The following is a 24,154-nucleotide window of genomic DNA, read 5'->3' on the forward strand; positions in this document are numbered from 1 at the left end:
AAGAGATTTCCACATTCTAGGAATGAACTTAATGACAAGAAATGCTATCAACCATCAGTAAACATTATGGAATCCAAGTCATTACAGTAGTTTCCCCTTATCTGTGGTTTTGCTTTCTGTGGTTTCAGTAGCCCATGGTGAAATGTGGTCTGAAAATATTAAATGAAAATTTCCATCAATAAACAATTCATACATTTTCAATTGTGCACTGCTCTGATTAGTGTGGTAAAATTTCATGCTGTTCCATTCTGTCCCTCCTGAGATGCAAATCATGCACTGTTGTGATATCACAGTGTTTATATTCAAGTAATACTTATTCTACTTAATAATGGCCCCAAAATGCAAGAGTAGTGATGCTGGCATTTTGTTATAACTGTTCTATTTTATTATTAGTTATTGGTATTATAGTTAATCTCTTACTGTGCCTAATTATAAGTTAAACTTTAGCATAGATATGTATTTATAGGAAAAAATAGTATTTATATAGAGTTTTACACTACCTGTAGGTTTAGGCATCCACTGAAAGTCTTGAAAGGTATCGCACAGTTGCTCACTCCTGTAATCCCAGCACTTTGGGAGGCCAAAGTGGGCGGATCACCCGAGGTCAGGAGTTTGAGACCAACCTGACCAATATGGTGGAACCCTGCCTCTACTAAAAATACAAAATTTAGCCAGGCATGCTGGCAGGCACCCGTAATCCCAGCTACTCAGGAGGCTGAGACAAGAGAATCACTTGAACTTGGAGGCTGAGGTTGCAGTGAACTGAGATTGCGCCACTGTACTCCAGCCTGGGTGACAAGAGTGAAACTCGGTCTCAAAAGAAAAAAAAAATGAAATGTATCTCTGATGGATAACAGGGGACTATTGTATTTGTAAATGTATTATTATTCACACAGAATCATGTCAAACTGTAAAATGAGAATTTTATTTCTTCTTTCCTATCCTTCCAATTTTTATTTCTTTTCTTGCCTTAATGCTTTGGCTAGAATCTCTAGGACACGCTAAAAAGCAGTGATGATAGTAAGCTTTCATTCTCTGTAATCCTGCCATCAAAGAGAATGCTTTCAGTATTTTTTCATTAAGTGTAATTTTTTTTGGTAAGATTTATGCAGATATTACTCATCAAACTAAAGCAACTGCCTTCTATTCCTATAGAAAACAGGCTAAGAGGGTTTCTCATTGCTGTTTTTTAATCATTAGTGTATGTTGAACTTTATCACATGCTATTCTTCCCCATATATTGAGATGATTGCTTTTCTCCTTTTTTCTGTTAGGAAGATGAATTACACTGAATAATTTTTGAATGATAAAGCAACGTTGAATTCTTGGGACAAGCTCAACTTGGCCAAGATGTATCATCTTTTTATATAGATTTTTAAACATATTCACTAATATTTAGTTTAGAATTTCTACCACGTTCATGAAAGAAATTGGCTTATAATTTTCTCTTCTTGTAATATGCTGGTCAGCTTCATGAATTAAGGTTATATGAATTGCGAGTGTTTTCTACATGTCTATTTCTGTAAGAATTTGTGTAAGATTTGGGTTATTTCCTCCTTAAATGATTGGAAGAGTTCACCAATCAAGTCATCTAGGTTTACAGTGTTCCCTGTGGGAGGGTTTTATTTTTGATTTTTGGTTTTTATTTTTGAGACAGAGTCTTACTTTGTTGCCCATGCTGGAGTACAGTGGCGTGATCATAGCTCACTGCACCCTTGATCTCCTAGACTCAAGCGATTTTCCCGCCTCAGCCTTGCAAGTAGCTGGAACTACAGGTGCACACCACCACACCTGGCTAACTTTTTTTGATATTTAGTGGAGCAGGTCTCGCTATGTTGCCTAGGCTGATCCTGAACTCCTGAGCTCAAGCAATCCTCCCACCTCGACTTCCCAGAGTGCTGGTTTATAGGCGTGAGCCACTGTGCCCAGCCCTTATGGGAAAGTTTTAAATAAAGGGTTCCATTTCTTTAAAAGAGTTAGGCTTATTCAAATTTTCTATTTTGGTTTTTTAAGAAATTTTCCATTTTGTCTATATTATCACATTTAGTGGCATAAAGTTGTTAATAATACCCTTAGACTATATTTAATTGTTATTTTAATATCTAGAGCAGTGGTTCTCAAAATGTTTTGGTCTCAAGATCCTTTAATATTTTTTAAAATTATTGAGAATCCCAGACAGCTTTTGTTTATATGGGGATTAATATTTATCTTACTAGAAATTAAAATTTAAAAATTAAAAAAATGTATTTATTAATTTAAAAATAATAGCAGCCAGGAGCTCACGCCTGTAATCCCAGCACTTTGGGAGGCCCAGGCAGGCAGATGGCTTGAGCCCAGGAGTTTGAGACCAGCCTGGGCAACATGGCAAAACCTCGTCTCTTCAAAAAATACAAAAATTAACCGGGCACAGTGGCACGTGCCTGTAGTCCCACCTACTCATGAGGCTGAGATGGGAAGACAGCTTGAGCCTGGGTGGCAGAGGTTGTAGTGAGCTGAGAATGCACCACTGTACTTCAGCCTGGTTGACACAGCCAGACCTTGTTTCAAATAATAATAATAGTAATATTAAAATAGCCCTAGATAAGTTCGAGTAATGTCAGCAGGATGGCCAAATTGAGTTACCTAAAGCCCATCCTCTCCACAAAAAGGGACCAAAACAAAGAATAAATAACTATATTTCAATTAAAATGACCAAAGAAGTACTCTGGAGAGCACCAGGGGAACAGCAAAATCCCTGTGGAAGACAAAAGCCCAGGGCAGCACCATAGAGAGGGGAGCAAGGCATTCTGCTTCTGCCACACTGTCTCCCCCACCAGGATCAGCCTGGAGCCAGAGGGGGCTTCTTAAGGGGAAAAAGTAAGCTGGAGATCACCAGTGATCCCCATTGCTACCATAAATGCCAGAAATTCTTGCTATAGGAGAGTCCCCCAGTCCTCACAGGCCCTGAATCCAGCCAGCTTGGAGAGTAGCCAGGAGTTCATGCAGTTACTGTGCCTAGAGTAGGAGCTCACCTTGAGCACCCCCTGCCCCCGACCCTCACATCCTAAGCTGCTGCTACTCAGTACCATCTTGAAACTGGACCTACTACTAGAATGTGCCCTTCCCTGTGGTCCAGTATAGGAATGGACTTTTTCCATTCCTGTAGCCCTGCCATCACTCTACCATGTTTGCATAGGTGCCTGTAGCACTATGATCCTAGCTGCCTGAAGCCTAGCCAGATGGAACAACTGAGACCTCTGCACTTGCACCCATGTGGCACACTACCCTCCCAACCCCAGGAAGAGCCAAACCTGCACAGGGGTGAAACTGCCTAACTGCTGGCCAGTCCCCTCACCAGTACCTACCTGCGCTGCACAGCTAGCTGGCCAGTTGAACTCATGCACACCCATATCCAGCCCAACAACCAGTCCTACAGTGGTTCCACCCCTCAGACCACTGCAGAACCACCCAACCCTTCTGTGGCCACACACCACTGTGCCCGACAGCCAGTCTAGCAGCAACCCTGCCCCAAAGACAGACCACTGCAAGGTTGTGTGGCCTTGCTCTACCCATGCTTGGCCTGATAGTTGGTCAAGCAGCAGCCCTGTCCCCCTGGGTTTCTCAGGAGCAACCTTGTAGGCCAGGAGAGAATGAGATGATATATTCAAAGTTTTTTGGGAAAAAACCTTAACCTCTTAGCCAAGAATACTATATCCAGCAGAACTATCATCCACCAGTGAAGGAAAAATAAAGAGCTTCCCAGACAAGCAAAAGCTGAGAAAAATCCATCACCAATAGACTAGCCTTACAAGAAATATTTAAGAGAATGGTATAACTGGAAACAAAAGATAATTACTTTCATGAAAAGATGTGAAAGTATAAAACTCACCAATAGAGGTAAATTTATAAATCAAATTCAGACTAGCCCAGTGATGTAATGGTGCTATGTAAGTCTCTCAGTCCTCTAGTATGAAGGTTTAAAGTCAAAACGGTCAAAATCCATGACAGTTACAATTAGTAGCTAAGGAACACAATCACAGGTAAAAAAGTAAATTACAGCAACAAAAGAGAGAAGTCTAGAGTATTTTAATGCAACCAAAGTTAAGTTGCTATCAGCTTAAAACATTCTATTATAAGACTTTTAATGTTAGCCCATGGTAGCCACAAAGAAAGAAATTACCGCAGAGGCACAAACAAGAAAGAGAAAGGAAACAAAGCACAGCACCACAGAAAACCACCAGACCACAGAAATAAATAAAAGAGGAAGAAAGGAATGAAGGATCTATAAAACCACCAGAAAAAAATTAACAAAATGGCAGGAGTAAGACCTTCTGTATCAATAATAACCTTAAATATAAATGGATTAAATTATCCAGTTAAAAGATATAGAGTGGTTGAATGGATTAAAAACAAGACCTAACTATATACTGCCTACAACAGACTCACCTAACCATTAAAGACAAACATAGACTAAAAGTGAAGGGAGGGGAAAAGATATTCCATGCAAATGGAAACAAGTGAGCAGGAGTAACCATGTCAGATAAAATAGACTTTAAGTCAAAAACTGTAAAAGAAGACAAAGAAGGTCATTAGACATTGATAAAGGGTATAATTAAACAAGAGGATATAAAAACTATAAATACATCCATCCATCCAAGATCAGAGCGCCCAGATATATAAAGCAAGTATTATTAGAGGTAAAGGGAGAGATAGACTGCAATACAATAACAGTAGGTGTTAAATGTAGTGAACTCCAAGTTTCTCTTCAAAGAATCCGTATGTCAGTATATTCAGCTCTCTTATTCTCTGTTCTCCATTTTAAAGCTTCACTTCCTGGTTCTCTTTGCCCTCTTGCCTCTAGCTTCAGTAAACAATCCCCTCCTAGCCTCTATCATCTGCTCTGTCCTGAGTCACCCCTGATCACCTGCTCTGACCTGAGTCATCCTGAGTCACCTGTTCTGTAACCGGAGTTCCCGCCAAACTACTCACTGGGATTTTGGGCATAGACTTCTTCTGTTCCCTCTGTCAGTCCTTCTCTCTTTTTACATATACTTTTTGGGCTTCTCTTAGAAGCTCTTCTATAGATTTATCTTTCTTGTTCTCTATCTTTTGTAATTTCTTGTTAACATCTTAGCCAAGATTGCACCACTGCATTCTTGCCTGGGCGACACAGCAAGACTCCATAAAACAAAAACAAAAACAAAAACAAAACCACACACACACACGGTGTCTTCACAGAAATAAAACAAAATCCTAAAATTCATATGAACCAGAAAAAAAATGAATAGCCAAAGCAATTCTGAGTGGAAAGCTGGAGGCATCACACTACATGACTTAAAAATATACTACAAATGTGTAATAACAAAAACAGAATGGTACTGGCATAAAAACAGACACATAGACCAATGGAACAGAATAGGGAGCCCAGAAATAAATTCACATACCTAAAGTCAACTGATTTTTGACAAAGGTGCCAAGAACACACATTAGGGGAGAAACTGTTTCTTCAATAAATGCTGCTGGGAAAGTGGGACATCCACATGCAGAAGAATGAGACTAAATCCCTACCTCTCACCACATACAGGAATCAATTCAAAGTAGATTAAAGACTTAACATGGAAACCCAAAACTATGGAACTACTAGAAGATAACATAGGAGAAATGCTTCATGACATTGGGCTAAACTAGGATATTTTAAATAAGACCTCAAAAGCATAGGAAACAAAAGCAAAAATAGACAAATGAGATTGCAACAAACTAAAAAGCTTTTGCATAGCAAAGGAAAGTATTAAACAGAGTAAACAGACAACCTAAAGGATGGGAAAGAAAATTTGCAAACTATACATCTGACAAGGAGTTAATATCCAGAATATGTAAGGAACTCAGCAGCAAACAAAATAAAAAAACAAAAACCTGATTTTAAAAATGGGCAAAAGACCTTAATAGACATTTACTTCTCAAAAGAAGTCATACAAATGGCTAATGAGTATAAGAAAAAATGGTCAACATCACAAACCATCAGGGAAATAAAAATCAAAACCACAATGAGGTACCATTTCACACCACTTGGAATGACTATTATCAAAAAGACAGAAGAAAACCAGTTTTGGCAGGGATGTGAAGAAAACTGAACACTTACACAAGTTGGTGGGACTGTAAGCTAGTACAGCCATTGTGGAAAACAGTATGGAGGTTCCTTTAAAACTTAAAAATAGAACTACCATATGATTCAACAATCCTGCTACTGTGTATACATCCAAAGGAAAGGAAATTAGTATATTGAAGAGTTATCTGCACTACCATGTTTATGGCAGCACTATTTACATTAACAAAAATATGGAATCGAGTCCTCAAAAATGGAAGAATGTGTAAAGAAAATGTGTATATCCAGAATGGAACAGTATCCATCCATTAAGAAAAAAGAATAAAATTTTGTCATTTGCAACAACATGGATGAATCTGGAGAATATCAGGTTAAGTGAAATAAGCCAGACACAGAAAAAAAAATACCGCATGACCTCACTAACATGTGCAATCTAAAAAAAGGTGGGGGGAGTTGATATCATAAAATCAGAGTAGAACAGTGGTTACCAGAGACTGGGGAGGGAAGAGGTGAGAGAAGGATGGGGAGAGGTTGGTTCATGGTTCAAAGTTATAATTAGGAGGAATAAATTCTGACGTTCTATTGCACAGTAAGGTGACTACGGTTAACAGCAAAATATTGTATATTACAAAATAGGTAAAATAGATGCTTTTGAATTTTTTTATTTTTTTGAGACGGAGTCTCGCTCCGTCGTCCAGGCTGGAGTGCAGTGGCTGGATCTCAGCTCACTGCAAGCTCCGCCTCCCGGGTTTACGCCATTCTCCTGCCTCAGCCTCCCGAGTAGCTGGGACTACAGGCGCCTGCCACCTCGCCTGCCCGGCTAGTTTTTTTGTATTTCTTAGTAGAGACGGGGTTTCACCGTGTTAGCCAGGATGGTCTCGACTCCTGACCTCGTGATCCGCCCGTCTCGGCCTCTCAAAGTGCTGGGATTACAGGCTTGAGCCACCGCGCCCGGCTTGAATGTTCTTACCACGAGAAAATGATAAATGCATGGATGATGAATATACTAACTACTCTGATTAGATCATTATACAACATAGCTATGTATTAAAACATCAAACTGTACTTCCATAAATATATAGTTATATGTCAAATAAATTTAAAAATAAAAATGAAAATAATAGCCCTAATACATTTTAACATATTATTTTTTATTAAAAAAACTATATCTTCCAAAACAAAAAATTATAAGAGTGGCATTGTTTTACATTTTTATAAATTTCTTCAATGTTGGCTTAATAGAAGACAGTCGGATCCTCTTATCTGCTTATGCAGTCAATATATTGTTTTGGTTAAAATATATAAAGAATATCTAGTCTTGCACAAATAGTTGGAAAAGCGAGCAGTATTGTGATAGCTTTCTCAGATAATTGGGAGATATTTTTCTTTGATGATACACCAACACAAGTGGTGGTTAGTTACAATGTGTACTATAAAACAGGGGTCCCCAACCCCCGGGCCGCAGACCAGTACCGATCTGTGGTCTGTTAGGAGCCAGGCTGTACAGCAGGAGGTGAGCGAGTGAGCATTAATGCCTGAGCTCTGCCCCCTGTCAGATCAGCCGTGGCATTAGATTCTCACAGGGACGTGAACCCTATTGTGATCTGCCCGTGCCAGGAATCTAGGTTGTGCATGCCTTATGAGAATCTAACTAATGCCTGATGATCTGCAGTAGAACAGTTTTGTCCCAAAACCATCACCATCCCCGACACCTAACGCTTCCACCAGTCTGTGGAAAAATTGTCTTCCATGAAACCAGTCCCTAGTGCCAAAAAGGTTGGGGAACACTGCTCTAAAACATATTAATAGATTTTTCATATTCTGTTACATTGAAATCCTTTGGTCTATCTGTACTTTCAAAGAATCTTCTTAGTCATGCATGATTTTGTAACATATCTTCATTAGTCATTTGTAAAATATTGGTGCATTTGTAAAATATTGCTGCATTAAGCAGATCTTCCCAGTATTGACATACTACATTATATAATAATAGTAAAAATAAATTATTTAATATCACCTTTGATCTTAGAACTTCAAATATTGGGAAGCTGTCAATAATATTACTCATGGTGGCATGTAAGTTTTCTAAAATTCTAATTTCTGCTTGAAAGTTTAAATTTTTAATTGGCAACAAATACTCAACCGGTTGACTTTATTTTCAAGAAAATGTCTGCCAAATTACTCAGGTGTGAATAACCATTATTTGACCATCAGTAACGCTTTGAAGTAAAAACAGTGTTCTGTGAAAAATGAAACTAGTTCCTGTCTTCTCTTAGGACTCCAAACACTTATGTTAGAGCTTACTGGCCATGTTCTACTGATTTATCATGCTTTTTCTGTATTTTCCATCCTTTTATCTCTCTGTGCTTCATTCTAGATATTTCCTACTGTCCAATCTTCCAGTTCACTAATCATTTCTTTAGCTGGTCTACTACTGCAAACTCACCAACTGAGTTTCTTGATTTCAGTGATTTTTTGTTTCTAGAATTTCCAGTTGATTGTTTTTAATAGATTGCAGTTCTCTGGTGAAAATCTCCACTTGTTATCTATTTTCTGGAACATATTAATCACAATTATTTTAAAGTCCATGTCTGATAATATCAGTATCCGGACCTGTTCCTATTGTCTGTTTTTCTTTTGGTCTTTTGGTAACTCTTATTTCTTGGTATGTATGCTAATTTTTAAATTAACATCAGGCATATTTAATAAAAAAAAAAAGTAGTGAGTGATAACTCATGACTCTGTTGTTGCTACCCTTCAGAGAGGATATTCTTTCCCCCTGGCAGTGAGGCTAAGGAAGTGGTTCTTAAACTTTCACTTGTATCAGAACCACTTTGAGGGCTTATGCAATACAAATTTCTGAGTACCACACCACCAGAGGTCCTGATTAAGCAGGTCTGGTGTAGGGGTCTGAGAATTTGCATTTCTAATTAGTTCAGATGATACTGCTGGTCTGGGCACCACACTTTAAGAACCAGGAGACTAAGGCGAAGTACCTTAATCCACTTTGAGACTCAGCTGATTGGAAGCTAGGCTTCAGTCTTTTCAAGGGCTGGTCAATTTCTGGTAAGCCCTTAGAATGTAGCCCTTCAGTGGCTCTAAGTCAAAGTCTGGGGTATCTGCTGGGCTCTCTTTCTGAACTCCGATCATTCCCCGAGTCCCATGAGATTACCAAAATCTTGTTCAGTTTCTCAGGTTTATAGCCACTACTTTACTAATCAGCAAATACCTCAAGGGGAAAAGTAGAGCCAAATGTTGGGTTTACCCTTTTAAAGTTTCCTTCTCTCCAGGATCTTGATCTCTCAAGTTCTCACTTGCTTCATAACTCTCAAGTACCTTCAAAAACTTTTTTCTTATATTTATCCAGTTTTTTCAAGTTATTCTCAGTAGCAGATTTTACATAAAACAAAATATGCCACAGACTGAAGCAGAAGTCCCCAACCAGACAATGTTTTTAATACTCATATTTTTTCCCTCAATATAAATTAGTAAATTGGAATTCCAATAGGTTAATATACTATAGTCTAAGTAGGTTTGAGTATTTCCTTAATAAATTCCTCTCCTCTGAGTGAACTAAAAAAATTAAGTGCCAAAACTAAAGCTGTAGTCCAGATATTGGAATTGGTGAGAACTAACTTCCCATGAAGTTCTGTCTGGATTACCAGCAAACCTACTTACATGTTATTACTACCTGTAAAACATACAGTATCACTATTATACTGAACTCTTGACCTTTATCTCTTCTTTGCATATAGGATAGAAGGCACAGTGAAAGAAAAAGGGTTCAAACTCCCTTATCCTACTGCCTACTCTAGAGTCTTTTTTGAATGAGAGAAATATCCCGTAAAAACCTGGTAGGTAAGATCAGGAGGATTTTACCTGACTTGGAATCTTAAATATTTGAAATCACACATGTGAAATCACACTTTTTCCCAGGGGTAAGAAACAGACAAAAATATGAAAACAAAAATCAGCTAAAATTCTATCACATGGAGATAATCCCATTTTTATTTTGCTGCATATAAGTCCAGATTGTATGTATATACTATACAAACTATATATAGTTTTTTATAAACTATAAAACTATAAAAAAAACTATATACTATGAATATCACACATATTATTCTGTAACCTGTGTCAATATATGAGAGTTTTACTATTTAAGAAAAAATATATAAAAACAAAACCCATAAATTCCAGTACTTGAACTGTAAATGTTTTTGAAGGAACATTTTCATTAATTTTTCTTTATCTCAGATGGACACTCCAAGGATCATGGAAGTAACGTGCCTAACTTATAACTACGTTGAGGACATACTACGTTTTCAGTAGAGACTAGGTCCTTCTGTAACACTTTCTAAAATCTAGACCAGTGGTCAGCAAACTATGATCTTGGGCCAAATCTGGCCTGCAACATTTTTGTAAATAGAGTTTTATTGGAATCACAGAGCAGAGTTTAGAAACTGCAACAGAGACAACATGGCCTGCAAAGGCCAAAATAATCACTGTGTGGCCCTTTGTAGAAAAATATTGCTGACCCCTATGTAGAGCAAGCCCACACTCCACACTCCTTGATTTTTCTGAGAAGCATTGCAGCCATCCATGAATCTGAATGCTACAGGATTCTTCATCGGCATGCAAAGACAGATATAGTCTCACAAAACAGAAATAAAATTAATGGAAGCCATGGCTTCTCATCTGTCCCCTCACCTTCTGGCATCCAGATAAAACTAGGCTAACACTCGCAGTCTAGTAGCATGGGAAGGAATTCAGATGCCAAAGTCCTTTTATTACCATCTCTACCTACTATGTTTCCTAGAGGGCAGGAATAATTTTTATTTGTATTTGTAATGATATTGAGATTACACAATCAGTGGCATTCAAATAATTGATTACAGAGAATTAAGCATGACTTCACAGATATACTTTGTACTTTGCCTCTAAAGTTTATACTGCCCCTTCACACACTATAAATGGGCAAATTCTGTCTCAAGAAGTTGTTTTGGGAGAATTACTTGAGCCCAGGAAGTCAAGGCTGCAGTAATCCATGATTACACCACTGCACTCTAACCCAGGGTGACAGAGTAAGAGCCTGTCTCAAAAAAAAAAAAAAAAAGAGAAAAAGGAAGTTGTACAAAACATCCAGCAAATCACCAGTGAATATTTTAAAAGTCACAATAAATAATAAAAGACCTAAACTACCTTTTGACAGGTATAGTGTAGTGATAAAGTACCCTGGCATAAAAATCATACTGCCTGTTTGTACCATGGCTTCTCAACATACTTGGTAGGTGACTGTGGATAAATTATTTAAGCACTCTACACCTAAGTTTCTTATACAATGAAGATATGAGCAGTTGTAATAGATATACACAGATATATTAATAGAATTGTGAAGATTAAATGCAAACCCATGTAAGGCACTTAGAATAGAACCTGGCACATGTTTGCTGCTACTACCATGACCAGAACTACTATCATCACTACCAACACTCTTACTACTACATTATTTTCATTGTCATATTAAAAGCTCATCAGTAATAACTTGGAAAATAAAGAAAGGACAGGTGTGCTACAATATTCATCACATCTTAATCAAAGAGTTCCCCTTAATTATTTTTTACCAGGTATGGCTAATTCATTTGGAAGAAGTCTTAATTCTCTTGAAATATTCTCCATGAAGGTTCATAGGGTTATCTAAGTAAAATAAAACTACTCCAAGTAGAAGAATGAAAAAGAAAGAACCATAATTTCCAAGGACAGAACAACGCTGCTTTCTCTAGAATGATAACAAATTTTGTCTGGAATCCAGAAGGAAATTGGGTTTTGAAGTAGCTTTAGAGTTCTATACCTCAAATCTGTTGAGGAGAGAATGGTATTTAAATATGTTCACTCCAAACAGGAAAGGAACTAAGTTGAGTATATAGCTTTTATAGATGTCTCTTATAGTATATATCTTATTTAAAAAAAATTTTTTTTTTTTTTGAGACAGAGTCTTGCTATGTCGCCCAGGCTGGAGTGCAACGGCATGATCTCAGCTCACTGCAACCTCTGCCTCCCAGGTTCAAGTGATTCTCCTGCCTCAGCCTCCCGAGTAGCTGGGACTACAGGCATGTGCCACCAGGCCCAGATAATTTTGGTATTTTAGTAGATAATTTTATTTTAGTAGAGATGGGGTTTCCACCATGTTGGCCAGGCTGATGTCAAACTCCTGACCTCAAGTGATCCCCCTGCCTCAGCCTCCCAAAGTGATGGGATTACAGGGTAAGCCACCACAGCTCAACCATAGAAATTTACTATATTTATATATTATATAGCTCATAATATACAAAAACATTGTTAAAGACATACTATATAAATATTTTATAGTATATGTCTAATACCGACCACTGAGGATGCTGTGGTCATTAATTACAGAATATCTAAAGGTCTTACAAGATAGTTTATCATTCATTGAACTATATCCTTTTTTTTTTTTTTTTTTTGAGACAGAGTCTCACTCTGTTGCCCAAGCTGGAGTGCAATGGCATGATCTCGGGCTCAACGCAACCTCCACCTCCTGGGTTCAAGCAATCCTCCCACCTCAGCCTCCCTAGTAGCTGGGACTACAGGCGCATGCCACCATACTCAGCTAATTTTTGCATTTTTTAGTAGAGAAGACGGAGTTTCACCATGTTAGCGAGACTGGTCTCGAACTCCTGACCTCAGGTGATCTGCCCGGCTCAGCCTCTCAAAGTGCTACGATTACAGGCATGAGCCACCATGCGCAGCCAATATGTGTGTATTAATATAAGATCACATCAACAAAAGTTTTTCGGAGATCCCAAAAAAACCTTCTTTGATATCAACATGGAAGTATATATGGATAGCTACTGGGGGCGGGGACAGGGGGGCAGACTTAGGGAAATAATGGGAATCACAGACCTATGCCTACAGACTTTGTGACTTCAAGACGTCATTTGATCTAATTTTAAGACTTCAGGTAGACACAAAAAATGTATTCCTATTTTACAGACGAGTCAACAAAGGCCTAAGGAGATGCTAAAACACCCAAGGTAACAATGTTATATACCTAAAGGGATTTTAACCATGTTCTCCTTCTTCGGGTATAGCTTTTCTTATATTGCACCACAATGAACACTGTTTCCTCCACTCAGTACCATGGTATTCTAGCTATGTAGATTTATGTAGCAAGACATTTTTTCTTCCAAATCCTGCAATATTGGGAACTAATGGATAACAATGTCTTGCAGTAAACTTCTCCTAGCATCCTCTGACATTTCCCAAAAGTCTGTCATAATCAACACTCCATTCTTGGGAAAGTATGATTTTTACATTTCTAGAAATTTCCATCAACATGCTATAAGACTGCCATGAACAAACTACAAACGTTAAAAATATTAGGGATAAATTCTTCTTTGGAGGATGCAGTTGACTCTACAGTTGCTAGGACCCTATGAGGTAAATGTTAGCTCAAATTTTCCTTGCTGTTCCTAATTGGGAAGGGGAGGCTAATACTATGGTACAATAGAAAGAACAAGTACCTGGGTTCTAGTTTTAGCTCTGTCGTTAATTACTTGTTTGATCTTAAGAGAATCACTTAATCTCTTGGAACTCTAGTTTCTTCATCTGTAAAATAAAGGGGTAAATCTAAAATTTTAAAGACCTCATTTAGCTTTAAACCATGGTGAATCCATATTTATGCTGATTCTGAACAAACAGCCTCTAAGTCTCCTCACTAAAATGTCTATTCCTCAGTCTGGCCAAATACTAAATTTTTTATATTTCATAGGTTACCTTCTTTAGTACTGTCCAACAGAACTTTGTGTGATAATGGAAATGTTGTATACCTGCACAGCCCAATATGGTTGCCACTAGTCACATGTGGTCACTGAGCACTTAAAAGAGGAACTAAATTTTAAATTTAATTTTAATTATTTAAATTTGAGTAGCCACACATGGCTACTGATTACCATACTGCACATCACAGCTCTAGAAGTCCCAATAACCCAATTAAAAGACAACATTACGAAGCCCTCTCCTCAAACCTGAAAGCCAGATCCAACTCACAAAACATAAACTTAACAAAATTTCATCAAGAATGCAATTTGTGGCTGGGCGCAGTGGCTCATGCCTATAATTCCAGCATTTTAGGAGGCCGAGGTGGGCGGATTACCCAAGACCAGGAGTTCGAGATCATCCTGGCCAACACAGTGAAACTCTGTCTCTACTAAAAATAGAAAAAATTGCATAGTGGCCTACACCTGTAATCCTAGCTACTGGGGAGGTTGAGGCATGAGAATCACTTGAACCTCGGAGGCAGAGGTTGCAGTGAGATCACGCCACTGCACTCCATCCTGGGCGACAGAGTGGGACTCTGTCTCCCAAAAAAAAAAAAAAAAGCAATTTGTTAGTCAGTTAAGTTTAAAAGCAATTGATTCCATTTTCTTCTCAAAGTTCTCATTTTTCTCCTATGCTTCCTGGAGGCAGTATTACAGTAATCTTAGATTTTTATATGTGGTACTTTAAGTAGTACGATATAGTGTTGGGGTTCCCACCTTTACAAACAGTTCTATAGATACAGCAAATAGGAACAAGCTCACAGATACAGCACACTTTAGAGCTACTTTTTCCCAATTGCAGCATTTATACTCTGCTGTCTCTGTATGCCTTACCCTGTACCACCCTACTTTCCCTCTGTCCCCTTTGACAAAGAGAGCTCCAAGAAAACAGGCTGTTACCTCCTCGAGCAGGCCTGCATAGCAGAACGAAGGTCAAGAGACGCGTGGAAGCGAATAGCAAGAAAGGTAAGTGGCTGCTGGGAAAGACTGCAGTCTCAGCACCCGGTCTCCCTTGGAAACTGGAAAAGGCTTGCACTGCCACTGCTATACAGCAAGCCAGAGGCAAAGCTTGTAATTTGCTAAGGAGCTGCTACTAAGGAGGAGGAGAAGGAAGGGGAGGAGAAAACGGAAAGAAGGCAAAATCTTGGGCCTCGGCAGAGCCAATGCTGCTAATAGTTCCCAAAATAACATTCCATTAGATGCATGTTTTATACACTGTACCAAACCAATCAATACTACTTCTCATCTGACAGGGAGGGGAGAAAGAGAAATTCTTCCTCATGTGAAAGAAGACAGAGCAAAGAGAGATGCAGCATTCTCATTCTGGATCCTATTTCATCTGCCCTTGAGCTACCCTAGTTGCTGCATCCATCCAAGTGAGCTGTAAATACTGCCTCACTTGAGGATCAGGCATAGCCAGCTGGCAAATGCCAACAGCTGTGAAGAGATAGATAAAAAAGGAACACCTGACACACAGAAATGCAGGAACAAATTTCATATCTGCTATAAATGGGTTAAACCTAGATAGAGAAAGAGTGTACATACCACTCAATTTGATAAGCTAGCTACAGATCAGGAAGATTTCTAGATCTAATATGTGTCACATATCAAAATACGATCTGATTTCACAGTTTAGGACAACTGCATTCAAATGCTCATGTGTCATTTTTGGCCTCTCTAATTTAACACTGAGATCAGAGCTGACGTTTAAGCAAGGAATCAAAGCTACAATTCCATTAAGAATTTTTTAAGAAAGAATTTCCCTCAGCCAAACTAAGCATTTCTTGAATTGAGACCTATAATTAACTGGCCCCAAATGTCAAGAGTGCTGAGTTTGCAGAGGTTGAAGTCAGCAAATTTTGTCTGTAAAGGGTCAAACAGTAAATCTTTTGGGTTTTGCAGGCCTACTCAACAGCTCTGTTGTGAGGCCAAAGCAGTTATAGACAACACATAAATGAATGGGCAAGGCTGTATGACTACTGCTTGCTGTGCTACGCCAGCAGAAGGGAGCAGCTGCAACAGAAGCAATGTGACTTGAAAAGTCTAAAATATTTACTATCTGGTCCTTTGCAGAAAATGTTTGCTGATCCCTGCTCTAGACTCTTAAGTTATATATCACCAAGCTATGGCTCAGAGAAGTCCTTTTGCTTTAGAGAAAGTGTGAGTCTAGTGTTTCTGTGACCTACCTTAGATAACTACTATATCATCTTTAATTCTTTTCCATCTGAATATTTGTTTCATTAAAAACACATCAGCCTCAAGTGCCAAAGCCACTTTCACAATAACAATGTTTTACTTATGTAGGTCACCCTACAGTTAGTTCCTGGTCAGAACAAGTGTTACTGATGGTAAGAATGGCAGAGTCAAGCACCAACAAGGCCAGTGAGTGCTGCTTTATTTCATACACATCAGCTGTACCAGGCCAACTGTGTCAAATACTTATCATTTACTGCAAAGCAGACCAAGACAAATTCAGCACCACCACTTATTTTTCTTTAACAAGATAGCCCAAGAAATTAAACATACAAAATGTATATGGAAATAACCTATATATCAAACAATAAGGGGAATGGTTAAATAAATTAAAGAACATTCATGTGATAAAATATTATAGACATTAAAAGACAAACTAAAAAGTACTACATATACATAAGTTACAAAATATTCATATCTGGAATATATAGAAAAACTTTTGCCCATTTTTTAAAAAAGAACCAACCTAATGACAACAACAAAATCAACAAAATACATAATCAGGAAATTCACAAAAAAGGAAACCAGAAAGCATATAAACATAAGAGAAAATGGTGTTTCACTAGTAATAAAAACAAAATGCAAATTAAAATGAGAAATGATTTTATCTTCCTTAGATGACCAAAAAAGCAGCAGCAAAAAACAACAACAACAAAAAATTCAAGTCTAACCTAGCTGTAAAGAATTAGAAAATCATGTACATTGCTGGTGAGAGTAAACAGGAGAGCAATCATGCTCCAATGAAGATGCACTTATCCTATAGACCCGGAAATTCCATTTGGAAATAAATACCGTTGAGAAACTCTTGCATGTTTGTGTCAAGAAACATGAACAAGAATGTAAACAGCAGCATCATTAGTATTAGGGGAAGAAAAAAAAAAGATCTAAATACCTAAATGTCCATCAGCACAGGAAAAAAACAAAAACAAACTGTGGTATAATTATACAATGGATTAAAATAAGCATTTAGAATGAACAAACAGAATGCTAAGTGACAAAAGCAAGTTTCAGAATGATGTGTGCTGATTATACCATTTATATAAAGTATTAAAATATGTAAAAGATTATATAAGTATGCAAATGAATAATAGTGATAAAAATTTGAGAATGATAAATAGCAAATTCAGGATAGTGATTAATTTTAGGGAGAGAATCAAAGGATGAGACTGAGGAGAGATACACAGGGGCTTAACTATATTTTATTCTTAATAACGGAAGCAAATATGGCAAAATATTGGGATTTGATCAGACCAGAAGATGGATAGATTGGGTGTTTGTAATATTTAATAACTTTTTGTTTTCATTTTTTGTTGTTGTTTTTTGAGATGAGGTGTTGCTCTGTCACCTAGGCTGGAGTACAGCTGGCACGATCATAGCTCACTACAGCCTCGACCTCCTGGGCTCAAGTGATCCTCCCACATCAGTCACTTGAGTAGCTGGGATTACAGGCACAGGCTACCACGCCTGGCTAGTTTTTTTTTTCTTTATAATTCTCTGTAGAGATGAGGTCTCACTATGCTGCCCAGGCTGGTCTCGAACTCCTGAGTGCAAGTGATCCTCCCACCTCTGCCTCCCAAAGTGCTAGTATTATAGGCATAAGCCACCGCACCTGGCCAATAATTTTTTAAAAGAAAAAACTGTATACAGCATGATCTCAAAATAAATAAAATATATAAAGATGTTAGCAGTGATACTGCTGATGGTGAGAATATGTGCAATTTTTATTTTCTATTTAAAATACAGTTATTGTGGAAAATTTTGTAAATTTTTTAAAAGTTAAGGTTAGAGGCCGGGCGCGGTGGCTCAAGTCTGTAATCCCAGCACTTTGGGAGGCCGAGACGGGAGGATCACGAGGTCAAGAGATCGAGACCATCCTGGCTAACACGGTGAAACCCCGTCTCTACTAAGAAATACAAAAAAAAAAACTAGCCGGGCGAGGTGGCGGGCGCCTGTAGTCCCAGCTGCTCGGGAGGCTGAGGCAGGAGAATGGCATAAACCTGGGAGGCAGAGCTTGCAGTGAGCTGAAATCCGGCCACTGCACTCTAGCCTAGGCGACAGAGCGAGACTTTGTCTCAAAAAAAAAAAAAAAAAAAAAGTTAAGGTTAGAAACTTTTAACTTTGAAAAATGATCATTAATATTTAAAGGACTGTTCCAAACAGTAAGATATACATAAAAGAGATGTATTTGTATTTCACACTTTTTTTATTACCATAGTTGATAGTGATACAGAAAGCACAAGTACTCCTCAGTATATGCTAAATACTAAAGGAAGTTAAATATGCCAGAAAATAACTGGTCAGCCATAGGGGGCAAAGAGAGAGAAAAGAGGTCAGAAGTGGTAGAAAAAGGAGTTCTAACTTGTGTAAGTAGGCAATCAGGAAAAGACCTGTGTTAGCATACATGGACTCTCTGTATTACGACCAGTAGATTCACAGACTCTTCTACTCTCACCAACTCCTAGAAATTGGTCTCCAGCTCCTGTAATCACTAGGACGGCCTCCAGTAGGGAAAAAGGGGGTACCTGGGGAAGCAGAAAAGCTCTTAGACCTGCGGTTCTTAACCTTTATTGAAATCTAACCCATCTTTAACAATCAGATAAGAAATGTAATCTCCTACCCCTAAAAAAGCACTTACGTATACACAAAATTTGGCTAGCAATTTCAGGGATTTCTGAACTTTCCATTAGCTCAGATTATGAACGAAAGGATCTAGAAAGAAAGAACTCCCTAATAGACCTAAATTAGATTTATCTTCAGAGAAAGCCTCTAAAATAAGTCTATTATTGTCACTTTCCAATTACCCTACTTTGCAGATGAATCAAATTCCTTTAAGACTCAGTGGCATTTTTTTTTTTTTTTCTTTTTTGAGTCAGGTTTCCTGAGGTAAGTCTACATATGGTAAAATTTGCCCTTTTTAGCATATAGGTCTGTGAGTTTTGACAAAGGCATAAAGTCTCATAACCATCACCATAATCAAGATACAGAACAATTCTGTCACCCTCCAAACCTCACTCATGCTACTCGGTGGTCACCCCAGTCCTAGCCTAAGGAAAATTTTTTTAGCTTTTATTTTAGGTTCAGGGGCACATGTGCTGCAGGTTTGTTACACAGGTAAACTCATGTCACAGAGTTTGTTGTTCAGATTACTGTATTTCATCACCCAGGTACTAAGCCTAGTACCCAACAGTTATTTTTAAAACTCACTGTTGAAGAAACACATTGACTTTTTCTCACACTAGAAAGTAATATGTAAACCAACAACTGTCTTAGCTCATTAAGTCAGATGTTGGTCACTATACTAAACTGTAGATTATAACAAAAAAAGTGCTATTCTACCCACAACTAACCACCATTCTCGAAGTTCTAGGAAGGTAAGGACTACTCTTTATCATTACATCATTAAAATTTAGCATTGTGCCTACTCTTTATTAGGTACTCTAAAACAATTATTGAACTGAATTAACGTTATGGATAAAACTCAGAATCTGAGCTATTCAGTTTTGTTTTAGGGTTGACCCTAATTTCCTACATATTTATTTACCATTTTAAAAGTCTGGTCAATAGTGTGTTGGTTCATGCACTTATTTTGTTCATTCTATTCAACCATTTTCCCACTTTACCTTTTTTTTTCTTTTTTTTGAGACAGAGTCTCGCTCTGTCACCCAGGCTGGAGTGCAATGGTGCGATTTCAGCTCACTGCAATCTCCGCCTCCTGGCTTCAAATGACTCAGCCTCCCAAGTAGCTAGGACTACAGGCGAGCACCACCATGCTTGGCTAATTTTTTGTACTTTTAGTAGAGATGGGGTTTAACCATGTTGGCTAGGCTAGTCTCAAACTCCTGACCTCAGGTGATCCGCTCACCTCAGCCTCCCAAAGTGCTGGGATTACAGGCATGAACCACCGTGCCCAGTCACCACTTCTTTACCTGTTCCAGATACTACATATGAAAATGAATGTCTGTTCTGAAGCAAGATCTTGTAAGGGAGTTGGACATACTAAGTGCTGATAATTAAAATTTAAGACAAAAAAATGCCACAAAGAGATAGCTCTGGAGAGGAAATCTGAGGAGTATCAGGAATAAAATGCTGCAGGGGGGGTGATCTGGGCAGAATCTAAAGAGAATAAGAGACTTTCTAGAAAACAAGGGAGGAAAACATTGCTTGCAGGACCATTCTCAGATTTTAAGCAGGAGAGAGTGACTGGATGAGATTTGCATATTAGAAAGATCACTAATGCTTCACTGTAGATGGTGGAATGGTGGGGTCGGGCAGGGGAGAGGAAGGCCAAAGGTCCCAGTTAGGAGGGCCTGAGTTAACAGAGAGAGGAGAGGATGGAATTGAAGGATTCTGAAGGAGAATGAAAGACAGGACTTGGTGACAGACTAAATATGAGAAGTAAATAATGAAAAGCCTTCTAGTTTGATTTCCAAGTTCTCAGTTGGGTGACATGTAAGACCATTAGCAAAGAGATTTCTAAAAGAAAGTGAGAACAGAGACTTTCTCTTGCCTTTTTAAGGCTAGAGGAAAGAAAGATTTGGTTTACCTGTTTGCTTATTCTCTCTTTCTAAAGAGGACTTGAGAACCCTTACAGAAATACATGCCTATAATACTACTTTAAATAGATAAATAAAGGGAAAAGGAAATAAGAAATAAGGAGATAAAGTAACAGCCAGAAATGGCTATTGTTACGGAGTGCCTACATGAAGTCAGGCTGTCCTAAGTAAGTTCTTTACATGTAGTATAATGAACTTCTGCAAAGAAGTCTGAGCTGGGCCAGGTGTGGTGGCTCACGCCTGTAATCCCAGCACTTTGGGAGGCCGAGGCAGGCGGCGAGGTCAGGAGATCGGGACTATCCTGGCTAACACGGTGAAACCTCGTCTCTACTAAAAATACAAAAAAATTAGCCGGGCGTGGCGGCGGGCACCTGTAGTACCAGCTGCTGGGGAGGTTGAGGCCCCAGAATGGCGTGAACCTGGGAGGCGGAGCTTGTAGTGAGCCGAGATGGCGCCACTGCACTCCAGCCTGGGTGACACAGCAAGACTCAAAAAAAAAAAAAAAGAAGTCTGAGCTGGAGAGAGAGAGATCTGAGTGCTGACTGCAGCAATCAGAGTGGATGAGGTCAGCTAGGGAGAGTCCTAAGGAGAGAAAAGAAGGAAGCTTAAGGAACAATACCTAAGGTGTTCACAGAAAAAAAAAGGGCTAAAAAGAACACAAAGAAGGAGCAATCAGAAAAGGTAGAAGTGAGCCAGGAAAGAATACTATCAGAGAGGTTATGGTAGAACAAAAATTTAGGAAGGCAATAGTCAACATTATAATTATTGCCAGGATTCAAGGTAAAAGATGAAGTGACTAAGGAATCTGTAATTAGAAAGTTTACAGGGCCCTTTGCCAGAAAAAATTCACTGGATTGGGGGGGTGGGTAGAATTTCTATTTCAATATTTGAACAGTGAATAGAAGGCCAAGAAATGGATAAAGTGAAATTGGAAGACTGTTTCAAGATGAACAGTGAAGGGAAGAGTGAGATATGGTAACCCTAGAGAGCAGTGCAGGGTCAAAGGTGAATTCTATTATGATGGAAAAACAAGCAACTGTCAAGGACAAATAAAATCATTGTGCAGGTGTATTTTTGTCATAGATAGAGCTAAGCTTGCAGTTTTGCTTCCCAATGTTTATGAATTTTGTATGCTAAGTGTTCTATTAAACACTGTCAGTTTCATTATAAAGACATTTAGTTCTCAAAGGATTCTTGAGCTATTACTATATTTTATTTACATGTCAATGATCAATGAGCCATTTTCAGCACAACTGGGCAAGGATTCTGAGTCATACTCTAGTTCCCTTTATCAGGTTAGAAGACTAGATTTCCTTAGAAAAAATAAATTTAAAAGCTAGGTCAGTATACTATCCAGTATTATCTAAGAGACTCTGAGGAAGAGGAAGAAAAAATCACTGTTTAATTTAAAGAAGAATCAGAAACAAGCCCTCAGGTAATTGCTGTCAGCCAATTCCATTTTTAAAAATACGTCTTAAAATAGAAATATGCCTGCCCAAGGCTCTGGAACTCTCCCAAAGATAAGTTTCTTATACTCAGCAACCTCAGCCAACCCTGGACAGCCAGGTGACCCATAAGACAACCTCTCATTTGGTTCTCAAAACAAAAAAACCCTATTTCCCATCTAGATTTCAGAGAGGCTAGCAAGTTTTCAATTTGCTTCACTTTCAGAAGTGATATCTCCCTATACAAAGACTCATTTCCTAGAAGTTCTACCTCCCCTTCAAATAAATATGAAGAGATTCTAACCATTGTGCTTATATTGCCAAGCTCATGGTATACAAATATCCAATGAAGACTGACCCCTTGGACACATTTTCTTGGAAGCATGGGCCTCAAAGTCCGAAAGACCTCGTTTTGAATTCTGGCTTTTCATTACAAATTCTGTGACTGTGGACAGATTCCTTAACCTAGCTGAGCCTTAATGCATTCTCTTATGTGTATTAAGAAAAGAATATTACTTATCTGACAAAGTTACAAAGGTTAAATGCATCTAGCAGGGTACTTAGCATATAGTAAGTTTCCAAAAACATTAATTCTCTTACAGCATTTAAACCCTTCATATGCTTAAAGGCAAACTCAATTTCCTCTGGCTCCATGAAGCCCCTTCTGGCTACTCCATCCTATACCATTTATCTTCTCTGAACTCTTAATATACCTACCTAAACATAATTTTGCTCTCAAGGATATACTATTCCTTAATATACATTCATGCCTTACTATGTGTACATTTGATGTCTTGGATCATGAGAGCACCTAGGGCATGTCCCTTTTTTATGATACAGTTCTTAACACAATATTGAGCACATAACTAAGACAGTCACTGATGACTTAGAAGGCTATTATTTTATAATCTAATATTCCCTATAGATCTCATAACTCCACCAATTAGCTGATTAAGAAACTGAACAAGAGAAGTTAAATGGCTTGCCTGAAAAGGCATAAATTGTGGGCTTAGCTGGAGAGTAAACAAGGTATCCTGTCTCGCAACCCAGGGAGCTTTATATCTTGTACCTGTTGCTCTTGTGTGAAGAAGTGCCAGGGTGAAAATGCACAAACGGCCTCATGTGCCAAAAATATCTGCATTCCCTATATTAAAACACTTAAATGGAATGGGATAGAAAGGCTCATCTGCAAACTCATCCAAACAGAAAACGGTCTTTGCTAGCTTCACACTCAAGTAGATCAACAGACATTCTTCTGCTGCCATCTTATGGGCATAGAAGATCACTACACATGGGCTTATTTTCATTTGAGAAATAATTTTATTCAATAAACATTTACCCATCATCTACTATGTATTAGGCTCTGTGAAGAAAACCCAATTAAAAAGCACCCTCAAGAAGCTCACAATGTGGTAATGAAAAGCAACAACATACCATTTAATTAATTAGTAAACCAATCCTAAAACAGCGTTACAAAAAAAGAACACTGAAGAGTATTTTAGCCTGGGGCTCGGGTGTAGCAGGGTAGTCAGCAGTGGGTTCTAATTTGCAGGAGTTCTTACAGTATGAATACAATTTTGTTAAGCAGAGAAGGTGAGAAAAAACCACTCCAGAAAGAAGGTCACCCATGGACAAAGAAAGAGGGTCATGAAAATAAAACCTACAGGAAATAGGCCTAATCTTTCTACCTGAATAAAGTGACTCAATTACCAGGAAGAAGAGTTGAGAGAAAAGGATAAGAAAAATAGGGAGAAAAGTACAGTCCTGGGTAGGCTGAATTCAGAGTTTGGTGAGTGCTCTCTCTACAGGACTCAAATGACTAACGATCAGTAGGATTTTCTATATTGCCTGACTCAGCATGTGTTTGAATTCTGTCCAGAAACTGGTCCTCTGAACAAGATCAATTAGGAATCTTACATACATGGAAAAACATTAACTTCCATTAATATTCAATCTGATTGTAGAGTGTGTAGTAAGTAA

The 24,154-nt window shown here is 38.3% G+C and overlaps 1 protein-coding gene across 4 annotated transcripts in view; it reads right to left on the bottom strand.

The window, feature by feature from the left end:
• PPP1R12B (protein phosphatase 1, regulatory subunit 12B) overlaps nucleotides 1-24,154 on the bottom strand; it is a 231,359-nt gene that overhangs the window by 92,389 nt on the left and 114,816 nt on the right. The gene's annotated exons all lie outside the window — the stretch shown is intronic.

Source organism: Mandrillus leucophaeus, unplaced genomic scaffold (assembly GCF_000951045.1).
Source record: "Mandrillus leucophaeus isolate KB7577 unplaced genomic scaffold, Mleu.le_1.0 Scaffold38, whole genome shotgun sequence".
Lineage (NCBI taxonomy): Eukaryota > Metazoa > Chordata > Mammalia > Primates > Cercopithecidae > Mandrillus > Mandrillus leucophaeus.